The sequence below is a fragment of the Aquarana catesbeiana genome, linkage group LG01 (genome assembly GCF_042186555.1).
Source record: "Aquarana catesbeiana isolate 2022-GZ linkage group LG01, ASM4218655v1, whole genome shotgun sequence".
In the NCBI taxonomy this organism is placed as follows: Eukaryota; Metazoa; Chordata; class Amphibia; order Anura; family Ranidae; genus Aquarana; species Aquarana catesbeiana.
In genome coordinates, this window is record NC_133324.1 from 456,650,307 (window position 1) to 456,673,179 (window position 22,873).

The following is a 22,873-nucleotide window of genomic DNA, read 5'->3' on the forward strand; positions in this document are numbered from 1 at the left end:
TTGTATTTTTGATAGAACAGCTTCTATCCTGCTATCTTTCACTTAGTAGCAGATTTGTCATTTCTTCAAATACCTATTTTTTTGGAAATCAGTCAGGACTTCCATCTTTCTTGCCTAGGCAGTAATGACATAGCCCTCAGCCACCCGCAGCCTTCTGGGATCCTTACGTCAAGCATCCCAGGAGGTTTCGGGGGCAATAAACTGCAGATGTGCATGAGCTTCCACATGCATTAGAAGCCAGTTGCAAGAAACCATAAGAGACAGAAGAGATAGCCAGTTCCAAGTGACATGAGCAGAGAAAATAGTGTTACAGGACCTTGCAAGTAGTGGAGATTACAGAGGGACAATGTTGGATTTGTTGGATGTATGAGAGAGTTTTTGTTCAGGATAACCCAGCAGGTGACTGACAGTCATCATCTCTCTGCTTTGTCCCTCCAGTACTCACAGGAGTGCTGGGATGTGGAGGGGGTGGGAACAGGTGTCTCAGACGCTCAGTGGCATGCTAAGAGGCTGAGACGTCAGTTGACAATGTGCTTTGGCCTGCTCTCGACTGAATCTGTGTCATAGTAGTGCAGAAATAAGTGCACACTCCTGTGACACACAAAAGAAGTATGGCCAAACAAGTGTTGGCCCTACTTCTCCTTTAAGAAAATCAATCTCAATAAAAAAAATAATAGAAAAAAATATCACACACATACAACTTAACCATCACACCTTTGACCATCCAAAGATTAGACCAGATAAGCTTCGCCTTTTAGAACATACTCTACCCCAAATGTGTCCATATTTAGACAAAACAATAACCACTTTTCTACGTCCCTTCCCTTTTTTGGGTCTGAAAATCTGGATGAGCCCACCATAATAGGTCCAACTACAAGTTCTGGATATCTGATATGTCACCTTTGGTATTGGTGCATCATTGTGGTTTGCACTATACAAATAAATAAGCATCTGTAACTTGTGTGGAGGACGAAAAAACTCAAGGGAAGGTTAGCTGCCCTATAAAGTGCTCCAGAAAGGGTAGGGTGTATCTAAACCCAAGAATAAAAATTGATAGTATTGCATCTTACCCACCCTTAGATGTGATGGCTGCATCAGTTTTATTTTCTTTTTTTTTGTTCTAGAAATCATGCCATTAACTCACTTCCTGTCCTGTGGTGATAACTGTATTGGGCAGCGTTGTCACCCTAGGAACAAGGAGTGTCCTAGAACTACATAACACTATGTTAGGACTACATCACAACTCACTCTTTGCTCCATAAGGGGGGGGGGGGGGGGGGCAGTACCAATGTAAACGAATAACAGTCAGGAGGTGAAGACCACAGGAAATCAACTTACAAAATTTCAGTCTGGTTAAACAGCTATTTTTATGCCCTTGCCTGCCTGTGCAGATATAATAACACACTTTTAATGGTATATTTAACAGACCAAAAAGAAGCAAACATATACTTTCATTCAATATAAATAGTGGCATTTATAAATATGGCTAGCTGATGATTGGGGTGCTTGAACAGAGAATTAAGCAAACCTGGAACAAATGGTAAGGTTCTCATCAGTATTATTATAGAGCCTAATGATTGAATTCTGTTGACTTTGATGTAGTGTTGGCCTTTGATGTCTCAGTGTGCTGCATCTTCAGGATTCTTATATGCATCACTATGCGGTTTGAATAGAGGTAGCCTCACGCTTCACCACACATTCATCGCCTGAGCTTTGTAGTGGTCGTCTGTTTCCCACTCCTTCCAGATGTGCGCAGTACTGTCAGCAGACCAGTCAGCAGCGTGTTGCTAATGGTGCCACCTACTTGCCATTCTTAATTCTTGCAGCTTTTTATTCTATTCACTTTGGTCCTCACTACATTTGATTTGTGTTTGTATGATGAAGGATTTAAGGATGTGTTTGCTGAATATGGTCTGTGCTTTAACACAATGCAACTTCTTAAATGAAACAGGATTTAACTAAAAGTCACTAAATATAGAATTGGAAAAGAAAACATCATGGAGTAATGTGAACAATTCAGCCAGTGACCATCTCTATTGTTACTTTCTGTTGCTTCCTGTTCAGGTGATGTCTATTTGTTTAAAAATAATTTGCAGACTTTTTAACATTTTCTTTTTAAACTATACACTTGAAATAATCTTATCAGTGTAAGTTAATTTTTACAAAAAAGCTGCTTAAAACATACTGATAGGGTAAAGCGTACTGCATGTATATAAAGTGCCAAATAGTTTTTTTTTTCCAATTTGAGATAGCTAAGGAACAGGTTAAGGCGATATTCATGTTATTTTTTTGTTGTCTGTGGCCTACTATGGGATCTTCTCTTCACTTCCTACACTCTTTAACTCATATCCTCAACCTCTCCCTTTCTACTGGCATATTCCCCAACCCTCTAAAACATGTTCTAGTCACTGCCATACTTTAAAAAGGCCTCACTAAACCCCACCAATCTTAACAGACCCATCTCCTTACTCCCTTTTGCCTCCGAACTCCTTAAACATCTAGTCTACAACCAGCTGAGCTGCCACCTCATTGAGAATAACCTTATTGATCCCCTTCAGTCTGGATTTCGCCCACAACACTCCACAGAAACCGCTCTCCTAAAACTCACAAACGACTTACTAACAGCTAAAAACAATGGTCATTATTCCTTACTCTTATTCTTGGACCTTTCTGCTGCCTTTGATACAATAGACCACCCCCTTCTCCTCAAGAAACTCTATTTCACTTGCTTAGTGACTGTACTCTCCATTGGTTCGCATCTTACCTATCTCACCACACCTTCAGTATCACTTCCTCCTCCCCTATCCTCTTAACGTCGGGGTCCCCAAGGTTCTGTCCTTGGACCTCTCCTATTCTCAATCTACACCTCTTCCTTGGATCAGCTGATAGCTTCCCATGATTTCAAAAAACATTTCTATACTGATGACACCCAAATCTATCTCTCTGCCCCTCAGCTCAGCCCATCAGTTTCCACAGACATCACTGATTTACTAACAGACATATCAGACTGGATGTCATACCATTTCCTTAACCACTTGACGACCGCCTCACGCCGATGTACGTCGGCAAAGTGGCACGGACAGGCAAAATCACGTACAGGGTACGTGATTTGCCTTCCGCGGGTGGGGGGTCCGATCGGACCCCCCCCGGTGCCCGAGGCGGTCGTCTTTTGTCCAGCGGCGATCGGTGATGAGGGGGAGACCATCCGTTCGTGGCCCCCCCCTCGCGATCGCCGCCGGCCAATGAGAATCTTCCTTTGCTGCTGTATGCTAAACAGCAGCAAAGGAAATGATGTCATCTCTCCTCGGCTCGGTAATTTCCGTTCCGGCCCGAGGAGAGAAGACATCAATGTGAGTGCACAACACACACACACACACAGTAGAACATGCCAGGCACACAAAACACCCCGATCCCCCCCCCCGATCGCCCCCCGATCCCCCCCCAATCACCCCCCCCCCCTGTCACAAACTGACACCAGCAGTTTTTTTTTTTTTTTCTGATTACTGCATAGTGTCAGTTTGTGACAGTTACAGTGTTGGGACAGTTACTGTTACCCCCCTGTAGGTCTAGGGTACCCCCCTAACCCCCCCTAATAAAGTTTTAACCCCTTGATCACCCCCTGTCACCAGTGTCACTAAGCGATCATTTTTCTGATCGCTGTATTAGTGTCGCTGGTGACGCTAGTTAGTGAGGTAAATATTTAGGTTCGCCGTCAGCGTTTTATAGCGTCAGGGACCCCCCTATACTATCTGATAAATGTTTTAACCCCTTGATTGCCCCCTAGTTAACCCTTTCACCACTGATCACCGTATAACCGTTACGGTTGACGCTGGTTAGTTTGTTTATTTTTTATAGTGTCAGGGCACCCGCCGTTTATTACCGAATAAAGGTTTAGCCCCCCGATCGCCCGGCGGTGATATGCGTCGCCCCAGGCAGCGTCAGATTAGCGCCAGTACCGCTAACACCCACGCACGCACCGTACACCTCCCTTAGTGGTATAGTATCTGAACGCATCAATATCTGATCCGATCAGATCTATACTAGCGTCCCCAGCAGTTTAGGGTTCCCAAAAACGCAGTGTTAGCGGGATCAGCCCAGATACCTGCTAGCACCTGCGTTTTGTGCCTCCGCCCAGCCCACCCAAGTGCAGTATCGATCGATCACTGTCACTTACAAAACACTAAACGCATAACTGCAGCGTTCGCAGAGTCAGGCCTGATCCCTGCGATCGCTAACAGTTTTTTTGGTAGCATTTTGGTGAACTGGCAAGCACCAGCCCCAGGCGTCAGGTTAGCGCCAGTACCGCTAACACCCACGCACGCAGCATACGCCTCCCTTAGTGGTATAGTATCTGAACGGATCAATATCTGATCCGATCAGATCTATACTAGCGTCCCCAGCAGTTTAGGGTTCCCAAAAACGCAGTGTTAGCGGAATCAGCCCAGATACCTGCTAGCACCTGCGTTTTGCGCCTCCGCCCGGCCCAGCCCACCCAAGTGCAGTATCGATCGATCACTGACACTTACAAAACACTAAACGCATAACTGCAGCGTTCGCAGAGTCAGGCCTGATCCCTGCGATCGCTAACAGTTTTTTTGGTAGTATTTTGGTGAACTGGCAAGCACCAGCCCCAGGCAGCGTCAGATTAGCGCCAGTACCGCTAACACCCACGCATGCACCATACACCTCCCTTAGTGGTATAGTATCTGATCGCATCAATATCTGATCCGATCAGATCTATACTAGCGTCACCAGCAGTTTAGGGTTCCCAAAAACGCAGTGTTAGCGGGATCAGCCCAGATACCTGCTAGCACCTGCGTTTTGCCCCTCCGCCCGGCCCGGCCCGGCCCAGCCCACCCAAGTGCAGTATCGATCGATCACTGTCACTTACAAAACACTAAACGCATAACTGCAGCGTTCGCAGAGTCAGGCCTGATCCCTGCGATCGCTAACAGTTTTTTGGTAGCGTTTTGGTGAACTGGCAAGCGCCAGCGGCCTAGTACACCCCGGTCGTAGTCAAACCAGCACTGCAGTAACACGTGGTGACGTGGCGAGTCCCATAAGTGCAGTTGAAGCTGGTGAGGTGGCAAGCACAAGTAGTGTCGCGCTGCCACCAAAAAGACAAACACAGGCCCGTCGTGCCCATAGTGCCCTTCCTGCTGCATTCGCCAATCCTAATTGGGAACCCACCGCTTCTGCAGCGCCCGTACTTCCCCCATTCACATCCCCAACCAAATGCAGTCGGCTGCATGAGAGGCATTTTTATGTCCTCCCGAGTACCCCTACCCAACGAACCCCCCAAAAAAGATGTCGTGTCTGCAGCAAGCGCGGATATAGGCGTGACGCCCACTATTATTGTCCCTCCTGTCCTGACAATCCTGGTCTTTGCATTGGTGAATGTTTTGAACGCTACCATTCACTAGTTGAGTATTAGCGTAGAGTACAGCATTGCAGACTAGGCACACTTTCACAGGGTCTCCCAAGATGCCATCGCATTTTGAGAGACCCGAACCTGGAACCGGTTACCGTTATAAAAGTTAGTTACAAAAAAAGTGTAAAAAAAAAAAAAAATATGAAATAAAAAAAAATAGTTGTTGTTTTATTGTTCTCTCTCTCTCTATTCTCTCTCTATTGTTCTGCTCTTTTTTACTGTATTCTATTCTGCAATGTTTTATTGTTATTGTTATTGTTATTATGTTTTATCATGTTTGTTTTTCAGGTATGTAATTATTTATACTTTACTGTTTACTGTGCTTTATTGTTAACCATTGTTAACCATTTTTTTGTCTTCAGGTACGCCATTCACGACTTTGAGTGGTTATACCAGAATGATGCCTGCAGGTTTAGGTATCATCTTGGTATCATTCTTTTCAGCCAGCGGTCGGCTTTCATGTAAAAGCAATCCTAGCGGCTAATTAGCCTCTAGACTGCTTTTACAAGCCGTGGGAGGGAATCCCCCCCCCCCACCGTCTTCCGTGTTTTTCTCTGGCTCTCCTGTCTCAACAGGGAACCTGAGAATGCAGCCGGTGATTCAGCCAGCTGACCATAGAGCTGATCAGAGACCAGAGTGGCTCCAAACATCTCTATGGCCTAAGAAACCGGAAGCTACGAGTATTTCATGACTTAGATTTCGCCGGATGTAAATAGCGCCATTGGGAAATTGGGGAAGCATTTTATCACACCGATCTTGGTGTGGTCAGATGCTTTGAGGGCAGAGGAGAGATCTAGGGTCTAATAGACCACAATTTTTTCAAAAAAGAGTACCTGTCACTACCTATTGCTATCATAGGGGATATTTACATTCCCCGAGATAACAATAAAAATGATTAAAAAAAAAAATATGAAAGGAACAGTTTAAAAGTAAGATTAAAAAAGCAAAAAAATAATAAAGAAAAAAAAAAAAAAAAAAAAAAAACACCCCTGTCGCCCCCTGCTCTCGCGCTAAGGCGAACGCAAGCGGCGGTCTGTCGTCAAACGTAAACAGCAATTGCACCATGCATGTGAGGTATCACCGCGAAGGCCAGATCGAGTGCAGTAATTTTTCCAGTAGACCTCCTCTGTAAATCTAAAGTGGTAACCTGTAAAGGCTTTTGAAGGCTTTTAAACATGTATTTATTTTGTTGCCACTGCACGTTTGTGCGCAATTTTAAAGCATGTCATGTTTGGTATCCATGTACTCGGCCTAAGATCATCTTTTTTATTTCATCAAACATTTGGGCAATATAGCGTGTTTTAGTGCATTAAAATTAAAAAAAGTGTGTTTTTTCCCCAAAAAATGCGTTTGAAAAATCGCTGCGCAATTACTGTGTGAAAAAAAAAAATGAAACACCCACTATTTTAATCTGTAGGGCATTTGCTTTAAAAAAATATATAATGTTTGGGGGTTCAAAGTAATTTTTTTGCAAAAAAAAAAACTTTTTCATGTAAACAATAAGTGTCAGAAAGGGCTTTGTCTTCAAGTGGTTAGAAGAGTGGGTGATGTGTGACATAAGCTTCTAAATGTTGTGCATAAAATGCCAGGACAGTTCAAAACCCCCCCAAATGACCCCATTTTGGAAAGTAGACACCCCAAGCTATTTGCTGAGAGGCATGTCGAGTCCATGGAATATTTTATATTGCGACACAAGTTGCGGGAAAGAGACAAATTTTTTTTTTTTTTTTTTTTTTTTGCACAAAGTTGTCACTAAATGATATATTGCTCAAACATGCCATGGAAATATGTGAAATTACACCCCAAAATACATTCTGCTGCTTCTCCTGAGTACGGGGATACCACATGCGTGAGACTTTTTGGGAGCCTAGCCGCGTACGGGACCCCGAAAACCAAGCACCGCCTTCAGGCTTTCTAAGGGCGTGAATTTTTGATTTCACTCTTCACTGCCTATCACAGTTTCGGAGGCCATGGAATGCCCAGGTGGCACAAAACCCCCCCAAATGACCCCATTTTGGAAAGTAGACACCCCAAGCTATTTGCTGAGAGGTATAGTGAGTATTTTGCAGACCTCACTTTTTGTCACAAAGTTTTGAAAATTGAAAAAAGAAAAAAAAAAATGTTTTTTCTTGTCTTTCTTCATTTTCAAAAACAAATGAGAGCTGCAAAATACTCACCATGCCTTTCAGCAAATAGCTTGGGGTGTCTACTTTCCAAAATGGGGTCATTTGGGGGGGTTTTGTGCCACCTGGGCATTCCATGGCCTCCGAAACTGTGATAGGCAGTAAAGAGTGAAATCAAAAATTTTCACCCTTAGAAATCCTGAAGGCAGTGATTGGTTTTCGGGGTCCAGTACGCGGCTAGGCTCCCAAAAAGTCCCACACATGTGGTATCCCCATACTCAGGAGAAGCAGCTAAATGTATTTTGGGGTGCAATTCCACATATGCCCATGGCCTGTGTGAGCAATATATCATTTAGTGACAACTTTATGAAAAAAAAAAAAAAAAAAAGTGTCACTTTCCCGCAACTTGTGTCAAAATATAAAATATTCCATGGACTCAATATGCCTCTCAGCAAATAGCTTGGGGTGTCTACTTTCCAAAATGGGGTCATTTTGGGGGGTTTTGTGCCATCTTGGCATTCCATGGCCTCCGAAACTGTGATAGGCAGTGAAGAGTGAAAGCAAAAATTTACACCCTTAGAAATCCTGAAGGCGGTGATTGGTTTTCGGGGCCCCGTACGCGGCTAGGCTCCCAAAAAGTCCCACACATGTGGTATCCCCATACTCAGGAGAAGCAGCTAAATGTATTTTGGGGTGCAATTCCACATAGGCCCATGGCCTGTGTGAGCAATATATCATTTAGTGACCACTTTTTGTAAATATTTTTTTTTTGTCATTTTTCAATCACTTGGGACAAAAAAAATAAATATTCAATGGGTTCAACATGCCTCTCAGCAATTTCCTTGGGGTGTCTACTTTCCAAAATGGGGTCATTTGTGGGGGTTTTGTACTGCCCTGCCATTTTAGCACCTCAAGAAATGACATAGGCAGTCATAAACTAAAAGCTGTGTAAATTCCAGAAAATGTACCCTAGTTTGTAGACGCTATAACTTTTGCGCAAACCAATAAATATACGCTTATTGACATTTTTTTTACCAAAGACATGTGGCCGAATACATTTTGGCCTAAATGTATGACTAAAATTTAGTTTATTGGATTTTTTTTATAACAAAAAGTAGAAAATATCATTTTTTTTCAAAATTTTCGGTCTTTTTCCGTTTATAGCGCAAAAAATAAAAACCGCAGAGGTGATCAAATACCATCAAAAGAAAGCTCTATTTGTGGGAAGAAAAGGACGCAAATTTCGTTTGGGTACAGCATTGCATGACCGCGCAATTAGCAGTTAAAGCGACGCAGTGCCAAATTGGAAAAAGACCTCTGGTCCTTAGGCAGCATAATGGTCCGGGGCTCAAGTGGTTAAACTCAATCTATTCAAAATGGAGCTCATAATATTTCCTATATTTCCTCTCCCACGTGCTCCTTTCCCTGACTTCCCTGTCAAGATCAGTGGCACAACTCTCAATCCGTCAAAATCATGCCACCTTAACCTCCGCAACATCTCCAGAATATGTCCCTTAACCAATGACACCACAAAGCTTCTAATTCACTCCCTGGTTATCTCTTGGCTTGACTACTGCAACTCCCTCCTCATTGAATTATCTTTACATAGGCTATCCCCTCTTCAGTCCATCATGGATGCTGCTGCCAGACTCATCCACCTTATCAACCGTTCAGTGTCTTTTATGCCTCTTTGCCAATCCCTCCACTGGCTTCCGCTCACCCAACAAATAAAATTCAAAGTACTAACAACATTCTACAAAGCCATCCACAACTCTGCTCCCAGCTACATCACCAACCTGGTCTCAAAATTTCATCCAAACTGCTCTGTTCAGTCCTTCTAAGACCTCCTGCTTTCTATCTTTCTAGTCACCTCCTCCCATGCTTACCTCCATGGCTTCTCCTGAGCTTCTCACATCTTTTGGAACTTCCTACCCCAAACTGTCCAACTATCCCCTAATCAATCCATCTATAGAAGATTCCTGAAAACCCTTCACTTTAAAAAAGCTTAGCCTGCTTCTCGCTAATACACTGTGTTTTTACTTTCTCCATCAGCTCACCCCTCACAGTTATTACCTTTGGTATCACTTGACCCTCCCTCTTAGATTGTAAACTCTAATGTACAGGGCCCTCTGATTCCTCTTGTACCAAATTGTATTGTAATTGAAATGTCTGCCTTCATTTTGTAAAGCCCTGAGCAAACTATTGGCACTATATAAATCCTGTATTATAATAATAATAAAAATAATCGTAATAATAATAATATTAACTTCCTGCATTGAAGACATAACAGGAATAACAGCTAATCTCCCCAAAGTGAGGGGAATTCACATCTTAGACAGTTGTCACTATAACATTTGCCCTCATTGAAAAAAATTCCCTCATCTCTTGGCCTCATGACAACTCTAAAATGTAGTATTAAGATACTTTTCTTGTATTTTTTTTTTATTTTTTGTTAAAGCCGCAGTAACCCATATGTATTTTTGATTGGCAAGGTCAAAGCTCAGAATCATTGATATAAATTGTAGCAGTGACACTAGATGATGGCAATATAATAATATTGGGTGAACTCTTCTGTTGTCACCATACTGTTCAGACTACTATAGGTAGAACCTTTCAGTGCAGTCAAGTTGTACAACCCATCCACCTTGGTTGATGGATAGCCATGCCTCTCCCTCTTTAGTCCAGAAACAGTGAGACTGAGGCTGTGGACAGTTCTGGAAAAGTATTACATGTCAAGATAATGAGAAAAGCATGATAGTTTATAGAAAAATCCACATTTCCTTTCAGTTGTTTTGCTTATAGAGCTTGATCACAAGACAATGCTCCTCCTTTAAAGCATTTCACCCCTCCATGGGCCTAATCAATGAGGTTGGTGTAAACAGCTTTAGAATTGAAAGTAGAAAAGTTGTTTGAAAAGCTGAGCCATTTGTACCTATGGCCAGCAAACAGTGTGTAGCTGGAAGTCTGCCTGCAGGAATATCGTTATACAGCAGCTTTCAGCATGATGGAACTTGATATTCTTTTCTTTTTATAATTTTATATTATTTTCACTGACACAAGTTTCCTCTATGTATTTGGTGATTGTTCAATCTTTTACTTTAAATGTCAACTCTAGACAAAATACTTTACTTTGTGGAAAGAGTGGATTCTCTTTTCTGTTTTTTTTTTTGTTTTTTTGCCATCTATGCAACTGTTTAAATAAATTTCCCCTCACTTCCTGTCAGGACAGGAAGTGATTCAAAACTTCTTCAGTGTCGACATATATAAAGACAAAATACAATTTTAGTACAGTAGAGGAAGGTCGGAACTTCCGACAATGTTCTTATTGCTTCATTTTCTGTATGGGTGTCCTAAAGACAGGGAAGATCTTCTTAATGGGGTCACAAACAAAGAAATAAAAACCTCATAGAAACTCATACCACTATTTAACACAGAAAAAGACTGGTGTTTTAGGCGCTAGCTTTTTTAACTAGGTAAACTAATAGATTCCAACTGCAAAATAAAACTCTTACCTATAAAAGAAATGCTAACGCTCAGCACTAGCAATGACAAATCCTTTATAACAGGGGTGTCAAACTCAATTTCATGGCGGGCCGCATCAGCATTATGGTTGCCCTTAAAGGGCCGTTGCATCTGTAAGACTAGATGTCCAGAGCATTCCACCCCCCACCCCCCACATCAGATGTGAAAAGCTCCCCCACTTTCAGAAGTCAGGAGTCTCCCACCCTCCCTTATATCAAAGTGGACATCCCCTTACTTTGTGCTGGTTTCGGGAAGAAGCTGGGGCAGAGCTGGGAAGTAGAAAGAACAGGGTCTGGGGGAGGGCCAAGGGAGGTGTAGATGAGGGGGTATTGTAGCTTCACAGAAAGGCGCAGGATCTGTAGGAGGAGTTCTGTACTCCTCCCTGCTGCCAACTGCTGAGACCAGGAGGGGGGGGAACAGAGATGAGCCTTTCCGATGCTGCACGAAGAAACGCAGGATCTGGCGAAGAAGTTCTGTCCTCCTCTTTGATACCAATCGCTGAGACAAGGTGGGAACATAGATAGGGGGGTGCTACAGCTGCATGAGAGGTGTGAGGGCCACATGAAATGGCCTGGCGGACAGGATTCAGCCCATGGACCTTGTGTTTGACACATGTGCTTTATAAGCTCAATTCTATATCTGTGGATTAATGGTTGCTCTTCACATGGCATATTTTTGTATATCCACTCTTGTCTACCACAGTTTACAGAAAAAAAGTTATATCCATTCTTTTCAGGTCATGTATCAACTAGCAACTTCTATACTGCATATAGTTAATACATGCAATGGAGACTACATTTTTCATAACACTTTGTAACTTTTGCCAAATATTAAAGATACAAATTCAGCAGGATGTATAAACTGGTCTAAATGACCATGAAATAGTGTGCATTGTAAAAGCAGTATTATTTGCTGGTTTCCAGCATCAAAGCTTGACCTGCTACTCATTCACTTTCACTCCTCTTCCTTGCCCTTCAGACCCTGGCCCTGGTATAGACAATGACATCTTTTAGATTTTACTCCTGGGGTTAAGGTCAAGTAGTCATAAGCACAAGTCACTTGTCGCTTCTGGCATGTTTACAACTAGTACCAGACAAGTGGTATTTCTGTTCAGATAACATGAATTTCCTTACAACCATTCATGATTTACCAGATGTCTTTAAAACTGTACTCTATATTTTAAATGATTCTTGTATTCCAAGATGGCATTTCTGAAATATTCTGTAGCAACAAGCAATAACTGTTCTTAAAGTTAACCAATGTATTGGCATGTACTGTACTGGATGGTACAATTAAGTTGTTAGGTATGGACCCCAGGTGTACAAATGGAGAACGAGGCTTCTCACATTACAGTCTGGTGGTGGTGAGGGTGAATCTGATCATGGATGCAACAACCAGATCAGGAAGATAACAGCACAAGGGCTTGTTCATACCAGATGTGTTGTAATGTGTTAATTGTCACAGGCTCAATGCAAAGAAACTATGTGCCCTGTGCACATCATACAAATGTGCCATGTGCATGGAATAAAAATGACACGTCTGTGTTGCATTGCAATGCACAACACTCACCAGTACACAAGTGTGATGTGTACCATAACGGGCACTGGTGGGAACCAACCGTTGCATAGAAGGGTAAGAGAAATTAACCTAGGAGGCATTCTAACATTTGCTCATCCTACTGAGAAAGTGCATGTTTCGGCCTGTGTTCCCATTAGAGAGATTTCCCATCGCTTACTGCCCCAAAGTATAGAACCAGCCATTCTTAGTGCCTTTAGAAGACACTAGTCTTCACCAATCCTTAACACAGGTACCCTATTCTCCCCCCCTTTCTTCCTTTTGTTTTACACAGGGCTCGCTTAATTCTGAGGATAGTGGCTGCCTCTGCATTAGGCTACATGCATTAAGCATGATGGACTCCGACTTTTAATGTATTACAGACTTCAAGACCAGTTACAGCTTGACATTGTGCATACCCATTATAACTGTTCCTATCCCACATACTCTGTGCGCTGAAATTCTTTAATTCTTTACAGGTCCCCTATTGCATTTTATATATACTACTCAAGCTTTGAAGAAGGCGGAGGCTTTTCCTCACAGCAGCTTTTTCACCCTGATGTACTTAATCACTATAGCTGGGTTCACACTTAAGCGAATTGGATGCGGGTTTCCTCGCATCCAATTCGCATGACAGGAGACTGTGAGCGGCTCTCAATGGAGAACAGGGACGCACTGGACCCCTGCTGTCAGCCACATGTGAATCAAGTGTGAACCCAGCCTAAACGTTTCAAAAAGACCTTCCGTTGTCATGATCAGAGAGGTAGCAGTCAAGGACCAAAACACCAAGATCCAGCCACGCTATATTTTTTATCACGGATAAAGGAAAACGCACCTTATAGTATATCCCTCAGAACCAAGTATCACTTCTATCCATGTAGTGCTATCATAAACACATCAGTGCCCCAAAGGGGTGGTGAATTTCAACATCGAGGACATGAACTTACAACAAAAACCTGACTGAGGTTCTTTCCTTTCTCCACTCTGTCCAAAACCAAAAGAAAATGTTTGAATGGACTGACATCTGTGACTTGATTAAATCACAGGCAGGGTGATTTTTGGTTGGTTTTCTTATCTCTATTCATAGATGGAGAGTAAAATCGTTTTTTCTCCCCTGGTACACTGCAATTTAAAGTTGCCTTGCTGGTAAATTAAGTTTCCGTTGGCAATTTTTCAATATTTGTTTCAATTATTGGTAAAGGGTAAAGAATCATGAATTTTTAAACTTGGCTCCTTTCTGTGTTATTTGCACTGTAGTCTGTTTTATTTATATTTCTCTTAATAATTCATGTCATATGCTCGTGCAGGGCTTAGGGATGTTGAATAATACATGTTGCTGTAAATATCAATTTAAAGGATGGATTGAATCATTATGCAACAGATACACAAGTTTAAATGGTGCCTGTGGAGTAAAGTTGGACAATTAGATGTTACCTAGTTTACCTCTAGTTTTTATTAGGAATTATAGGCTCTTTACTGGGATAGATCCAGATGTCCTATGTCAGATCCTCTCCACACAGCACATACACAGCACATACCGCCTTCCTGCATTGTCTGTCAGTAAGGTGATTAGCAATACAAACTGCTGACAGAAGAGGTGTAGGAGGAAATGATGTGACATAAGACTTGGTGCTGATGCTAATACCAAATATTTGTCTGACATATAGTGCCTTGAAAAATTATTCATACCCCTTCACATTTTCCACATTTTGTCATGTTACAACCAAAAACTTAAATGTTTTTTATTGGGATTTTATGTGATAGACCAACAAAAAGGGGCACATAATTGTGAAGTAGAAGGGAAATGATAAATGGTTTTGATTTTCTTTTTTTTTTTTTATAAATATGTGAAAAGTGTGGCCTGTGTTTGTATTCAGCCCTCTTTACTCTAATTCCCCTATCTAAAACCTAGTGGAACCAATTGCATTCAGAAGTCACCAAATTAGTGAATAGCTTCCACCTGTGTGTAATTTTAATCTCTGTATAAATACAACTGTTCTGTGAAGCTCTCAGAGGTTTGTCAGAGAACCTTAGTGAACAAACAGTACCATGAAGGCCCAGGAACATGCCAGACAGGTCAGGGATAAAGTTGTGGAGAAGTTTAAAGCAGGGTTAGGTTATAAAAAATAGTTTAGACATTAATGGCTGTGTGTTGAGCTATTTTGAGGGGACAGAAAATTTACACTGTTATACTAGCTGTACATTCACTACTTTACATTGCAGCAAAGTGTCATTTCTTCAGTGTTGTCACATGAAAAGATGTAATAAAATATTTACAAAAATGTGAGGGCAGTACTCACTTTTGTGAGATACTGTATATGTATGTATATATATATATATATATATATATATATATAGTAAGGACCTTGGATTGCAAGAACTGATGAGAATGTGTAATGTATGTAAAGTGATGTGTGCCTGTGCTATATAAATACCTGTAGTAAATAAATATACATGCCGTAAGGGTTAATAAAATTAATGAAATAAAATAGGCTTTACACTTTGCAGGGGAAGTTTAGTAAATGTGGCAAAAATGAATTTTGCAAAGAATATCCAATCCACTGCAAAGTAAATCAGAAAAAACACAGTTTTTTTTGCCTTCATGCATGATTGTATGATGGAAGTCAGAACTTCACCTCATTCAATCCAAAGGAAAATTCCCTTGAAGCGTGAACAGATTATTTGCCTTCTACTTTCCAGATCCTTATACTTGCTTTACAGTAGTGAAACTTCCCTCCTTGGCTTGGTAGTTTCCTGGGTGATAGTGTTGGCGAGAACATTAAGTGGGTGCTGTACCGCTGAACTGTGAACTGTGATAACTAACCAGTGTGTTGGTGTCCAGCCAAAACGTAATGTGACTGTTGTGGATGAACTTAGCATTTAAATCAGTTCTCACACAAAGCTCTTCATTGTGGGATTGAAGAGTATTTTCAGAGTAATTAGTAATATATATCAGGGCTTCAGGATTCTTTTATTTGAATATCTGAAAATTGCATGGAAGTAGGATGCTGGTAATAGTAATACAGTCTGCATGAACAAAAATTAATATATTCTACGGCTTACCAGTTCTTAGATATTGTAGCTGCATTTTCAGCAAGTAAAAAAAAAAAAACAACCGTTGATCTTACTAGAAATGTGGTGTTCTTGACATTTCCTGTGAGCTTAAAAGAAAGCATAAAGAATCTCCATTGTGTGAACTGATTATATTAACAAATACCACTTAATGTAGTGGAACAAAGACAGTGCAGCATATATGTGTATGATACCTGTGGCTGCCCACATAGATACAACATAGAATCAAGTGTAGCCACTCAGGAACAGGGAGTGTTTTTCACAGGATTATCAGGTAAGGAACAAAAGCCTGAAAAAAGAAAACGAATGCACTATATTCAGTTTTTGTTTTTGGGTTTAGATACCCTTTATCCCTCTTTTACACTTGTGTTGCTCTCTGAAGATCCACTCTCAGGGTATAATTTCTGCTGTGGCTGTGATGCACATGTACATCCCAAGACACTACTTTTCCAGCTAAAGAGGGAGTGGTTGAGGGGCTTGTCTTAACAGTGTGGGTTTACCGCCCCCAATTGCTAGTGTAAACATGCCCCAAATGTGATAATATACAATGAATCTGGATACTGACAAAATCTATAGGGAGGTCTTTTCAGCCTTGAAGTGACCCTGTCTTTATTTTTAAAAATGGAAAATAGGCAATCCTTGCTAAATTAAAAAAAAATTGATATACAGCATGGCCCCAGAAATGTAATTTCCTGCTTCTGTGATTGTCTTACAAGTCCGCACTAAAATATAAGTAAGTGTTAAGGCATCCCGTGCAAAATTGTATTTAACTTTTTATGGCATATTCCCTAAGGCCCCTTTCACACGGTAATCCTTTTGCTCAGTGAGGATCTCTCCACTGTTCCCCACTTAGCAGGTGGATGACAGGTTTGTGTTCTTCTATGGGGCAATCGGATGGAAATGGACCGCCTCTCCGTTTACATCCGATCCGCCAGTGAGATGGGGAATAGGACCACCATCCTAGGGTTGCCACCTCCCTTTTAAAACCGAACACATATTAATTACACAGGTTCTAAGGTTAGTTTATTGCAGATTAGGCACTAAGTGAGTTTAATTACCACCTCAATCAGCCACAGAACCTGTGTAATTATTATGTGTTTGGCTTTAAAGGATGAGGTGGCAACCCTATACCATCCATCTGATTTTGGTGAACAGGATAGGATTGGATGGCGGCAGGTGGCAGCGGACATGTAGATTGGCCCCTTTTTTGTATTAAACCTATTTTTCTAATACAGTGTATCCCTTATTAAGCAGCCTGGTCCGCCTGTGTCTCTTCTCAGTGGGAATCTTTCCCCTGTAAATTTTCTTTCTCGTCAGCGAACATGTGTCCGCTGACGTAAGCTGCTCCATAGAAGTGACTGGAGGGTCCGATCAAGTCTGCCTAAAAAACTGACAGGCGGACCTGATCTGATCACCTGTGTGAAAGGGGCATGAGGCTGGGTTCACACTATCGCAGCATACAGCTCCCAGCAGGGGTCTGAGGCGTCCTGGTACACCGTTTCAGGTCCGATTTCAGTCTGAATTTTTGGCTGAATTCAGACCTGCAACGGACCAAAAGACGCACAGGGCTCCTGTGCAGATTCGCGTGGGAGCCGTAGCGGAGATATGTGAACCGGCTCCATAGAGAGCTGGTCAAAATCTCCTGCTATTGCAAATTGGATGCAGGAAACCCGCATCTTGCAATGGTGTGAACCCAGCCTAAAGTGTGTCTAACAAAGGGATGCAAATAAAATAGTTTCTCTCATTAGAGCATTGGCAGTGCAACATGTGGTTAAAATGAAGGCTGGCCCTTCTATTCAGTAACCTGGAAAGGACATAGTGAAATAAACAGCTATTTCTTGAAAACACAAAAAGATAACAGCCTACAACAAAGTTTGTTATAAACCTTGCAATGTACATGCTGTAGCTTTTTTTTTAAATTTACAAAAGTGTCTGTTCTTAGCTTTTAAAAATAGCGACAGAGTTGGTTTATTTCAGTTAAAATTACTAGGCCAAACTCTGGTTGGCAGGAAGTCTGGAAGTAAGCTGAAGGCAATCAGAAATTTGATACCTAGATTCAGGAGAAATGTGCTCTTTCTTCCTTTCAAAACTTTCCTTATATGAAGCCCACACACAGGAAATAATGGAACAGTCGCTGTTTTGGATTTGCAGACAACTGCGTTTTTCAAAGGCATTTATTATATTGTGTAACAGGCAGGTTTGCATAGTGTTTGATAAAATATATACAAGATAAAAAGACGTAGTATGTAGATATGCCCACATGCCCATACACATTTTTTCCTCTGGTTTACTAAACATGTAAAACTTTAAAAAAATGGGATTTCACAAATGTCACAACATCTATCTTGTGAATGCACCTTCACCTCCCACCTTCTGCTGCTATTATAGTTGCTGCAGACAGAAAATATCCACCAGAATCACTAGAGTCTGCTCACTGTCTTCTATAGAGTTGCTCTTTTGCTGGCAGAACAACATTTTTTTCACGTGGATTTAGCCACTAAGAAGGTGTCACTGGTGACAGATTCACCAGTGGGACATGGCCCTAAAGGACCGTACACACAGGGGACGAATATCGGGCGGCATCAGCCAGTTCAATAGAAACTGGCCGAGATTCGGCACATGTGTATGGCAGCCAGTCCGACAGAACGGATATCAAAGGGGCATGACAGAAAAAGGTCTTCTGATTGGCATCCAATCAGCGCTCTCAGCCACTGGCCGATGTGTGTGTGGGGGGGGCATCCCCCTGTCAGAAGGGGAAATCATTGCACTAACATCAGATCATTAGTATAGCGGCTCCATCTGAGCTCTTCAGTTTTTTTTTTTTTTTGTTCAGCCTGCTGGATTGAATGAAAAAAAAAACTGTTATGCCCTGTACACACGGTCGGATTTTCCGATGGAAAATGTGTGATAGGACCTTGTTGTCGGAAATTCTGACCGTGTGTAGGCTCCATCACACATTTTCCATCGGATTTTCCAACACACAAAGTTTGAGAGCAGGATATAAAATTTTCCGACAACAAAATCCGTTGTCGGAAATTCCGATTGTGTGTACACAAATCCGACGGACAAAGTGCCACGCAAGCTCAGAATAAATAGATGAAAGCTATTGGCCACTGCCCCGTTTATAGTCCCGACGTACGTGTTTTACGTCACAGCGTTTAGAACGATCGGATTTTCCAACAACTTTGTGTGACCGTGTGTATGCAAGACAAGTTTGAGCCAACATCCGTCGGAAAAAATCCTAGGATTTCGTTGTCGGAATGTCCGAACAAAGTCAGACTGTGTGTACGGGGCATTAGTGTGTACCAGGCTTTAGGCTTTCTTAAGATAATTGTATGGTAACTGAAATGTTTATTTCACCCTAGGCATTTGTACTTTGGGTGCATTGTGGTTGGCATTATCTGTACCTTGCCCTCAGCTGCCACTCTTTCCTGTTGACTACTAGTGTGGTACTATTACACAATGCCACTGGCAATTTTATTTTAGTGTAAAAAACATGAACAGTTCTCAGCCATGTTGCCAGGTAACAAAAATGCCGCCTTAAGCCCCATACACACTATCAGATTTTCTGCTGATTTTTGTCTTCAGATTTACCAAAGCCACGTAGTGCAAGGGCCTGCCTGATTGCTAAGGTTTGACCTCATATTATATGGTTTTGGTAAATCTGAAGGAAAAAATTTGCAGAAAATCTGATAGTGTGTATGGGGCTTTAGCCTGTCAGTCCCTCTGTTAGCAGTTTGGCAAAAAAAACTATAGTGTGAGTCTCAGTAGGGCAAAATGATACTGCCATTTTTCATATTTTAGGTACCGGTACAGCAGCAGTCTTCCACTCTACTAGACCTTAACTGTTGTGGAATTGGACAAAGCATCAAGCTAACAGTTACCCCTAATTACTCCTACTCCTCTTCTTCACCACACAACACATAAAATAACAGCCTGCTTCTGTGCAATGATGTTTTAATATGGGGTAGTGCCCATTCACTCACTTCTGATACACTAATTGGTGAGATACCAATTTACTGGCTCAGATGTGATGATAGGAACTATTGTGGAGACGTGTATCAATATCACATATGTGGGTGGCAGCATCTGCTTCAAGTAATGCAGCTTAGTTGGTCCTATACTCTGACTTTCGTGAATCTGTTTGCTCATCTCCAACCATAATTTTATGTGGTCTTTTGTCTCTTACCTATTGTTACATCTGCCATGTTAGTCTTAATAGTATCTATCTGGGTATCGAAAAAGCACCTAAAGTATTTTCTTGCTGCCATACTTCCTTTGTGATCTGAGTCTACAGTTAACATCCCTTTGGACTCTAATGAGAAATGTTGCCTGAAAAGTTTATTTAAAGGCACAGTGTTCTTTAATACATCAGTAAAAATGCAGTAATAGATGTATTTTAAAGACCACTGAAAGTCTCCACAAAGTAATTTAGCTGACAAATATTAAAATAGTTCATCCAAATCTTCGGGGTGCATTTATAAAAAAAAGTTTTTATTTTATAAATAAAATGTACATAGCTATTTGTTCAGTGAAACTGCTGGTACTGTATATTTGTTCTGTGCAAATCAACATTGAATGGACTCCTTCTATTGCCTCTATAGTTGTAGTGCAAGTGCAAACTTTGAGTTGATATTGAATATAAATTTGATCCAATGATATAAGAACTTCTTCAAACTTCTTTGTGATTCCACCACCAATAAATGAAAGATCAGTCATCAGACTGGATGACCTTGGAACATAGGAGGTCAATTCACACTCAAACATGCCTGAGGATCTTCACAGTATTGCCCTATAAGGATTGGAAACCACAAGGCACACCAGCAGTGATCAATGGAACACAGCTCAAGCCAGTACCTCCTCTCAGCACAGATCAGAATTTCACCAAAAAGACAAATGGGAAACTTCATAATGTAAATCCGCTAATTACATGTATTATTGACAGGCAGAGGTAATCACCTTAGGAAAAAGTTATTCGAGCAGTTAAACAAGCATTCACTTGGCTCGGCGGCATGATGATGTCAGCATAAGCTCCACCCCGCCATGTTTCGTTGTAGGAGTTACCCCCTTGAGAACATTTCCTACGATGAAACAGAGCTTATGCTGACATTATCACGCCTCTGAGTCAAGTGGTGGCTGGTTTGTTTTACTGCTTGAATGAGTTTCACTCATACTTACCTAGGTGGATGCAGCATCAGTCTGCCGGAGCCTCTAACACTGAGAACTGAGCGATCTGACACTAGGTTCTCAGAGCTCCCTGAGCAGAGAGTGACCAGCTCTCTGCTCTGCCCACCCGCGCTCACTGGAGTGCTGGGCTGTGGAGAAGGTGGGAGCCGCTGGCTCAGGCTCTCGGCTTGCAGGCGTGTGGGCAGATCCCGACTCCATTGTCACGATCTTGCCCGAGCCTGAGCAGGCTCTGTGATGTCAGCCGACAGCGGGCTTCAGCTCACTGTCTGCTGAAAACAGGTCACAGGAGCGCAGAATGAACTGCACTCATGTGATCCATAGAAAAAGTACAGCCAAGCGAGCTTTGGCTGTACTTCTCTTTTAATAATAAATAGTTAGTAGATTTACACTATTGATGTGTGCCATTTGTCTTTTTGGAGAAATCCTGATCTGTGGTGAGCAGAGGTATGGGCTTGAGCTGTGTTCCATTAATCCCTGAAGGTGCACCTTGTGGTTCCTAATCCTTAAAATGCAATACTGTGAATATCCTCAGGCATTTACCTTAAGTGTGAATTGACCTCATATGTTCCAAGGTCATTTCATTTGGTAAGAGGCTGATCTTTCATTTATTGGTGGTGAAATTACAAAGGAGTTTGAAGAGGTTCTTATATCGTTGGATCACATTGATATTCAATGTCTTGCGGACTTATATATATGTTTGCACTTATGGGTGATATACTGTATGTGTATAATTCACTCATTTAAAGGTATAGCACAACAATTTTTTATATCTGGGTGTTTGAATAGATGTATCTATCTGATTTTTTAAATTTCCTCTATAGGTCAAATATCATAAATTCATAAAAACCTGAGTGGTTCAAAGGAAAATAGGGCTTTCTTGTGGCCACTAGCTGGAGCTAACGATAACAGGAAATAAACACGGATTTCCCATGATAGTCAGCTTCATCTAGTGGCCATCAGGTATTTTCCCAAGGCACAGTTTTTCATGAATGAACAGCATTTGAACTGTCAAGGAAACAGCCTAAAACATAAAATGTTGCCCTATTACCACATAAGAAATTTACCAGCAGTTTCATTGGATAAATAGCTATGCACATTGTTTATAAATACATATCCATCAGTGTAGCTCAGCTATATAATGTAATGATATACAACCAATGATAGGTCTTTGACAAAAGGTACTTCTTTTGAACTTGGGGAGTACTTTTATTTCATATAGTAAATTGATCATTTTCAGAGTCTTAGCAATGATGAATCATATATAAAACAACTACCACTAAGCATTTGTAGATATTTGAGATATTTGAAATGTATTGTCTGAAAAACATTTACATTAATACAGGAAGCTTAATTTGAAATGACCCACATTTGGGGGGGGGGGGGGGGGTACTTTACTAAAGAACATTGAAGCACGCAAATTCTTCAAATTGTTTTTTGCTCTATTTTATTCATGTCATTTTTTTTTTTTTATATAACAGATACAGAAAAAAAAATCTATAAAAAAAAACCTCATTTCAAAAAACATTCTTTAAATTACCTAATTACATATAAATTGAAACGATACCCCAAGGCCACCAAAATTAAAAGAAAAACGACATAGGGCTGAAACATAAAAAGCCACACACACAACATGTAATTAATGTTACTGAAAAATGTATCTATTGCTTTTCAGACAGGTTACAACAATTCCCCCAAAAACCAGCTTTGTTATGACGGACACTCCCAAATGAATTATGTCCCCTTTTTACGAACAGTACACTAATGCCATTGTTTGGGAGAATCCTTTGTTTAAATTATGTTATGTTTTAATGTTATTAAAGCTGCTATTGAGTCTTGATTACCTAAGTAAAGCTTTTGAACACAGGTGAGGAGACAGAAAGAGATATCTCTGGTAAATTTCTAAGCAAGGCATACACATTCCTCTTAAGAAGCATATCCCAACCCATTCATCACAAATTGAACATTAAAGTTTAGGCATGTAAAG

At 41.2% G+C, this 22,873-nt stretch overlaps 1 protein-coding gene across 2 annotated transcripts in view; it reads left to right on the forward strand.

Moving 5' to 3' along the window:
* The window catches only part of LPAR1 (lysophosphatidic acid receptor 1), a 258,641-nt gene that overhangs the window by 1,665 nt on the left and 234,103 nt on the right, over positions 1-22,873 (forward strand). The window lies entirely within an intron of this gene.